General features: G+C 44.4%; 1 pseudogene; it reads left to right on the forward strand.

Annotated features, from left to right (window-relative positions):
- LOC126990684 (C-factor-like) overlaps nucleotides 1-6,858 on the forward strand; it is a 72,856-nt pseudogene that overhangs the window by 41,722 nt on the left and 24,276 nt on the right.

The raw sequence follows: 6,858 nt of genomic DNA on the forward strand, positions 1-6,858 counted from the left end.
CACATGAACAACATGTGTCCTCAAGGCCTCCTGCTTACATCTGTGAATGGACGACACGTCTACATCTGGGAAAACAGACCAAGGTGAAAACAAAGGAGTTGGGAAACTGCCTGTAATGTGCCATTCCCTCAAAGAGAAGAAATATTTTAAAAAAAGATCAAATTTAGTTTCCGGTGTCTTTTATTTGCCTCTCAAAAGAAATGAAGTGATAGGGAGAAGGAAATACAATAGGAGGAATCAATGCTGCTCCAGAGTTTGCCAGTGAAAGGTATGAACGATTTTGCACCGGTAGGCTTCTTCCCAGTGGATCCTGATGGTCGGTCCAAGGCTTCTTCCCGGTGGGGCCTGATGGTCGGCCCAGCCCGTTCTGCCACAGGCGAGTTTTATAGTGGCGCCATCCTGCATTGGCTCATGCTGCCCTCCCAGAGCTCATCTTTAATCCTAGACTCTAGAGTCCGGGTTGATAGGTGGTCTTCTGGACAGCATGTGGGTAGTTTTTAAGGCACTCGGCGGCGGCTGAAAAATCCCAGCTTGGTGGCACCGGGCGGGGATTGAACTCGTGTCGTCCTGAACGCGGTGCCCACGCTATCCATTCAGCCCACTGGTCAGCTCTTGCATAGTTAGTAAGGGATGAAAGAGTGGAAGTAATGTTTAACTCTTTCACTGATATATATGTTCTTTTTTTTATAGGACCTTACTGCATAGAATGTCATAGGCTACTATACTTGGCGCCTCCCATGACTTTATCCATTCCTCTCCTCCCAGACGGCTCCCAACGCAATCACCAAGTTCCTGAGCATTGACCTGAGGGACAGCAACACCCTGGTGGGCAGCGTGTGGCCCGGCTGGGTGCAGACTGATATGAGTGGCCGCAACGCTCCCCTCACACCGGCACAGAGCATTGCCAACATCTGCATCTTCTCGGCCCTATGAACGATGCACACCACGGACAGTTTTACCAGCAGGACGGCACCAAGCTACCCTGGTGATTGCTGTTTGTCGAGGTGATTCCGTTTTCTCTTGTCTGGTGCACTCTTTTCACTTTTTATTTTTCAACAGTAGAGGAGACAAGAAATAGGCTTAGCAGTCATGTGGTGAGTGCCAATACAATTGTCACATTCAAAAATAGACTAGATAAATTCATGGACAGCGATATTAGGTGGGGTTAGATACACGGGAGCTTAGGGTCAAAGGAGCTGCCTCGTACAGGCCTACCGGCCTCTTGTAGACTCCTGCGTTCTTATGTTCTTATGTTCTTATGTAATGCACAAAAAGAAAAACTACGCTGGTGATTGCTGGGTGTCAAGAGGGTAATATTGTTTTCCTCCTTTCTGGTACAGTATTTTGTTTGTTCGTTATTTTCTACAGTGGAGAAGACAGGAACAAGGTTGAACTAATGCATTGAAAGAAAAACTACCCCGGTGATTGCTGGGCGTCAAGGTAATTCTGCTTGGCTCTTCTAGTATAGTGCCTTCCTTTTCTAATACTCCATGGAATGACCCAAGCGTATGAAACCCTTGTTAAATATGTGAGCTTGGGCACCAAAATGCTTAAAAAGAATGGCCATACAGTAAGTACCCATTACTGTAAGTCCTAACATACCCATTATTGATCCAAAGTAATATTTCAGATGGTTGTGCTGCTAGCTAGAGGCTGCCAAGGACCTGAGAACAGCATGCAGGCTCAACACTGCTGGACAGACCAACACAAGTGGCTCGGGAAGTGCAGCCGTCCAGGCCGGTGTGAGCCTTGCTGTGTTGTGCCAAACTCTGTGTACATAAGACAGAAGTAAGTTGTGCAGTGTAAAAAGCCATTAGGTAGTGTAGTATCTGTACATTTCCGTAAATAAAGACTGATGCAATATTTTCACATCATGCTGCCTGTTGAGAAAAGGAAAGGCTCACAGAATAGCAGGGAAAGTAATGGAATGAACTGAGGCTTGTTTGATATGTAGGAAATAACTGAGTTTAAATCATCATTAGTAACCTGACTGGGCCTTTGTAATGAAAGGGGTTCCACAAGGCTCTGTATTGGGTCCTCTGTTTATTATTTATGTTGGTGACTTGGGTTTGAAAATAACACCAGATTTTTGAAGCAACATGTTAGTATTTATTAAGAGTTTTGTGGCTTGCTTGACTTTTTACTCCATTTTGGGGACAGTTAGAGGTGTTGGATTTTCAGGTTTAAGTGGAGATGAGGAAGGGAGGGTGGAAGAAGGGGACAACTAGTAATAGGGAATAGAGGGGAAGGGTGTGAGATGGGGGTGAGGGTAGAGTAGAGGAAGGAAGCGTGGGAGGAGTACTAGAAGAGAAGAGGAAAGAAGGAAAAGTGTCAGGTAGAGGTTTGTGTGGGGCGAAGAAGGAAGGCATTGGAGGGAAGAGAGGGGAAAAGAAGAGGGAGAATGAGAGTGCTGGGGAGGAGTTCGGAGTGAGGAAAGGGAGAAATGGGGGAAGTTGTAGAAAGGGAAGGAAGATAACAGGAACAAAAGCGACGAAAAGAAAGGGAAGGGAGAGAACTTTTAATCAGGAACGAAAGAAAAGAGAAAGTGAATGAAAGAAAACAGATGGTACAAAACAGGAGCTAAAGAAAGACAGATCAGACCACGCCGGACAACAATAATCACGACTAGGGAAGACTGGTGAAATAGAAGCTTGAGCCTAACACTAACACTAATGAAAGGGGACAGAGGAAGGCGACAACGTTAACCAAGGCGAGGAGGAGCCTAGCGTGATGAGACAGAAACGAGGTGGCGGCAGAGCGATGGGCGGGGGACTGAAACGCACTAAGAGAAGAACCAGCGAGATGAAACAAGGAAGGGGCTGGCTGGTAAAGGGTCTGAATCTACACGAATATGTCTGAACAGTGAGGGAGATGTAGATAAGTGGAAGAGGAGAGAAAGGAGAAGGGGAAGAGGCAGAACACAAGGAGAGAAAAAGAGCATGGAATGAGGGAAAAATTGAGGAATGAGAGGAAGGTGAAAGGGAAAGAAAGGAAACAACCCCTAGAAAAGCAAACAAGGAGATTAGGGAAAAGAAAGGGAGAGAAAGGAAAGGGGAACAGGGGATGGGAAGGCAGAACACTAAGAACAGAGGCTAGGCAAAGGATAGGAAGGGAGAGGGACAATCGGGCAGGAAGATTAAGGAAGAGGGAGGAAAAGTGGAAGGAGAGGGGACAGAGGACGGACGAAGAACAGGGATGAGGGGAAGACAAGGGAGGATAAACAACAAGGCAATGGTGGCAAGGTTGAACAGTGTGGGAGATGAGGAAAATAGGCCTAGAATGGAAAACAAGGGAGATTAAGGAAGACAGGGAAAGAGAGAGGGAAAGGGAGAAGAGGAAGGGACGGGGAACAGGGATGAGGGAAAAGGATGGTAAACGACAGGGCAAAGGTGGCAAGGTTGAGCAGTGTGGGAGATGAGGAAGCTAGGCCTAGAGTAGAAAACAGGGAGATTAAGGAAGACAGGGAAAGAGAGAGGGAAAGGGAAAAGAGGAAGGGACGGGGAACAGGGATGAGGGAAAAGGATGGTAAACGACAGGGCAATGTTAGCAGGGTAGAGCAGTGGGGGAGATAAGGAGACTAGGCCTAGCGAATAAGACAAGATTAAAAAAAAAAGAGAGGGAAAGAGGGAGGAAAAGGTAACAGGGGATGGGATAGAGAACAGGGATGAGGGAGAGGCAAGGGAGGGAGATGAGGAAAAAAGGGCAAGTGCAGATAACAAGTTGATTAAGGAAGAGACAGGAGATGGGGAACGAAAAGGTAACAGACATGCGTAATCGGAGTAAGACTATTCAGAGTATGGCAGAAAGTACGAGTATAAAAATGATCATTACTTTTTTCTCCCCTTCGTTGTTTGGTTAAGCGGTTACAACGACTCTCCGGGGAATCCTAACGGCTGCCTTACATTAATAAACCTATTACTATTATTATTATTATTATTACACACACACACACACACACACACACACACACACACACACACACACACACTGCAATTCAAAAATATCCTCAGGGTTAACTTCATGGGACTTAGTTAGTGAGATACGACAAAAGGAAGTTAAGAAAAAAGGGGCGTCTGAATTAAGGCTGTAAACTGATGGGCTTGTTCATCTCTGACGCTTTGGCTTCCTCGGACAGAACATACAGGAGGAGGAGGAGGAGGAGGAGGAGGAGGAGGAGGTGGCGAAAAACAACGATTGCCTGCATAACTTTCCACAGCGGCGGCAATTAATTTATAGTCAACTCGGCGTTATTTCCACATGGCAGCCTGCTTGCCTTTGTTTAGCGTGTGTGTGTGTGTGTGTGTGTTTATGTTGATTTTCTGAGGAGGTTTATAGCACCTACTAGGACTTCTCTCTCTCTCTCTCTCTCTCGCTTATTTTTTCTTCTGTTATTTTTTCTTAATTTTCTTTTTTTTCTTCCTTTTCTTCTCTAATTTTCCGTTTTTTTCGTTTTTTCTCTTTTTCTTCTTTTTCTTCTTTCTTCTGTTTTCTGTTTTCTGCTTTTTTTCTTCTCCCTCTCCCTCTCCCCCTCTCCTTCTCTCTCGGTGAAGCGGAAAACCTCAAGTAATTTCCAGCGTCTCTTACCTTTTGAAATCAGGTCGCGAGGCTGCACCTTTATCGGACACTTAAGCCTTTAATTGCCACACCTGAGCTAGATTAAGGCCAGAATGCAAGATTGAGCCACTCCACCACACCTTCCCCCTCACACCTGCCTACTCACCTTTGCTTACCTCAGTCAATATACGCCTAATTTTTCCCACCTGTCTGTCCTTCAAATTTTCGCTTCCAATCTATCCTTCCTACGTTTACTCTTATCAGTCACTGTCTCTAACATTATCTTTTCGCACCTTGTTAATGTCGTGTCTAATTTATCTACCTGTTCTTATCTGGGCTTCCAATCATTGTTTTCTACGTATAGTCTTATCAATCCCTCCTTCCTTCAAGCTTACCTTTCTTAACCTTGTCACCATCTTTGCTAATATATCTACTTGTTTTTCTTATTCTAACTTTCTATCTGTCTTTCCTAGTTTTAATTATGCTAGCTTTCTATCTCTCTACCCTAGTTATTATCAATCTTCTTCTCCTTCCAACTCACTTTTTCCAGTCTTGTCAAGTTCTTTCATAAATCGTCAAGCTGGCCTTCTTATTCCGTCTTCTTGTATCTATTTCCTATTTAGAGTTTCACCAATCCCCCTCATCATCCTCAATCTCTTCACCCCCTCTCTTCCTTCCCCTTCCCTTCCTCTCCTTCTTTTCCTCCCCATCTCTTTCTCCCCCTCCTTTCAACAACTTCTCTTCGTCTCACCTCTTATTCATCCCTTCTATTCCTCCTCCTCCTCCTCCTCCTTCCCTTCCTCTCATTCTTTTCCTCCCATCTCTTTCTCTCTCTCTCTTCTCTCTCTCTCTCTCTCTCTCTCTCTCATCATATCTTGAAGCGTTCCTACAGGCATCTTTCCCTCTCCCATTCCCTCGCCTTTATCTCCCTCTTCCTCTCCCTCTTCCCCTCTCACATTCTCCCTCTCCCTTTCCTTCCCCCGTTCTCTACCTATCCCTCTTCCTCTCCCTTCCACACAGTCTCGAGGAGGTGACTTGATAAAGGGCTTTGCGTCGTCTGTTCTCTACTTTCCCAGGGTCATCCATCAAGGGAACGCTTCTTCGCGGCAGCCAAGCGTGTTTTGCTATTCGCCGCACGCGTCCCCAGACCTTCCTTTTGGCTGGCCGGGGAGCAGGTGCGGGGATGAGGCCGGAAGGCAGCATGGGGACGATGGAAAGGACGGAAAGCTGGCAAGGGATATGAAAGGACTTGAGGCTTTGCGGGGAGGAAGAGCGGACTAGGAGGAGGTTGTGTGGGGATGAAGTAAAGAAGGAAGAGGGGGCGAAGAGCTTGAGAATTGAGGAAAGATGAAAACTAGAGGGTTGAGAAGTGATGAGGAAGTAGAGTAGGGAAAATTGAATAAGAAAGCTGAGAAAAGATGACTAAAATAAATGAGAAATGAGAAAAGACAAAAATCTAGAAAGAAGACGGAAGATGAAATAGAGAAATAGGGAGCAATAGGGTGTCGAGGGAAGGGAAGATATGAAAAAGAAAGCTGAGAAAAGATGACTAAAATAAATGAGAAATGAGAAAAGACAAAAATAGAAAGAAGAGGGAAGATGAAATAGAGAAATAGGGAGCAATAGGGTGACGAGGGAAGGGAAGATATGAAAAAGAAAGCTGAGAAACGATTAGCAAAATAATAAAGAACTGAGAAAAGAGAAAAATTAGGAAGATGAGAAAAGATGAAGAGGAGGAATAGGAAGCAAGAGGGTAAAAAAGAAGTGAAGAATTGATAAAACTGAGAAAATATGACTTGAATGATTGAGAATTGAGAAAAAAATAAAACTAAGAAGCTGAGATAAGATAAGATCGAAAAATACGGAGCTAAAGGATAAAAAATGGATGTAGACTTGATGAAAAAGAAAAAAAACATTGTCGAAGTGAGAAAACATGAAAAATGAAAAGTGAGTTAGAGGGTGAAGTGACTGAAGAATTGAGGAAAACAAGAAGGCTGGGAAGAAAAGATGAAAAAAAGAAGACTGGGGAGCAGCGTCAAGGTACAAAGAGACTGAAGAGGCGAATAATACGAGACATCTGGGAAATGAGAAAAGATAAAAAATAGGATGAAGGGAACGAAAAAAAAGAAAAAAAGAACACAATTGGGGAGGGGAGAAACAAATGGAGATAAATCAGTAAAAGGAGGAAAAAAAATAAAAAAAATAAACCACGAAAGAATTAAGAAAAGAACTCGAAAAGGGGAAAGAAAACAGAGAACCGGGAGCATCACAGAGAAAAAAAATCGCGAGGGGAAATGAAGCACA

This window comes from Eriocheir sinensis, unplaced genomic scaffold (assembly GCF_024679095.1).
Source record: "Eriocheir sinensis breed Jianghai 21 unplaced genomic scaffold, ASM2467909v1 Scaffold19, whole genome shotgun sequence".
In the NCBI taxonomy this organism is placed as follows: domain Eukaryota; kingdom Metazoa; phylum Arthropoda; class Malacostraca; order Decapoda; family Varunidae; genus Eriocheir; species Eriocheir sinensis.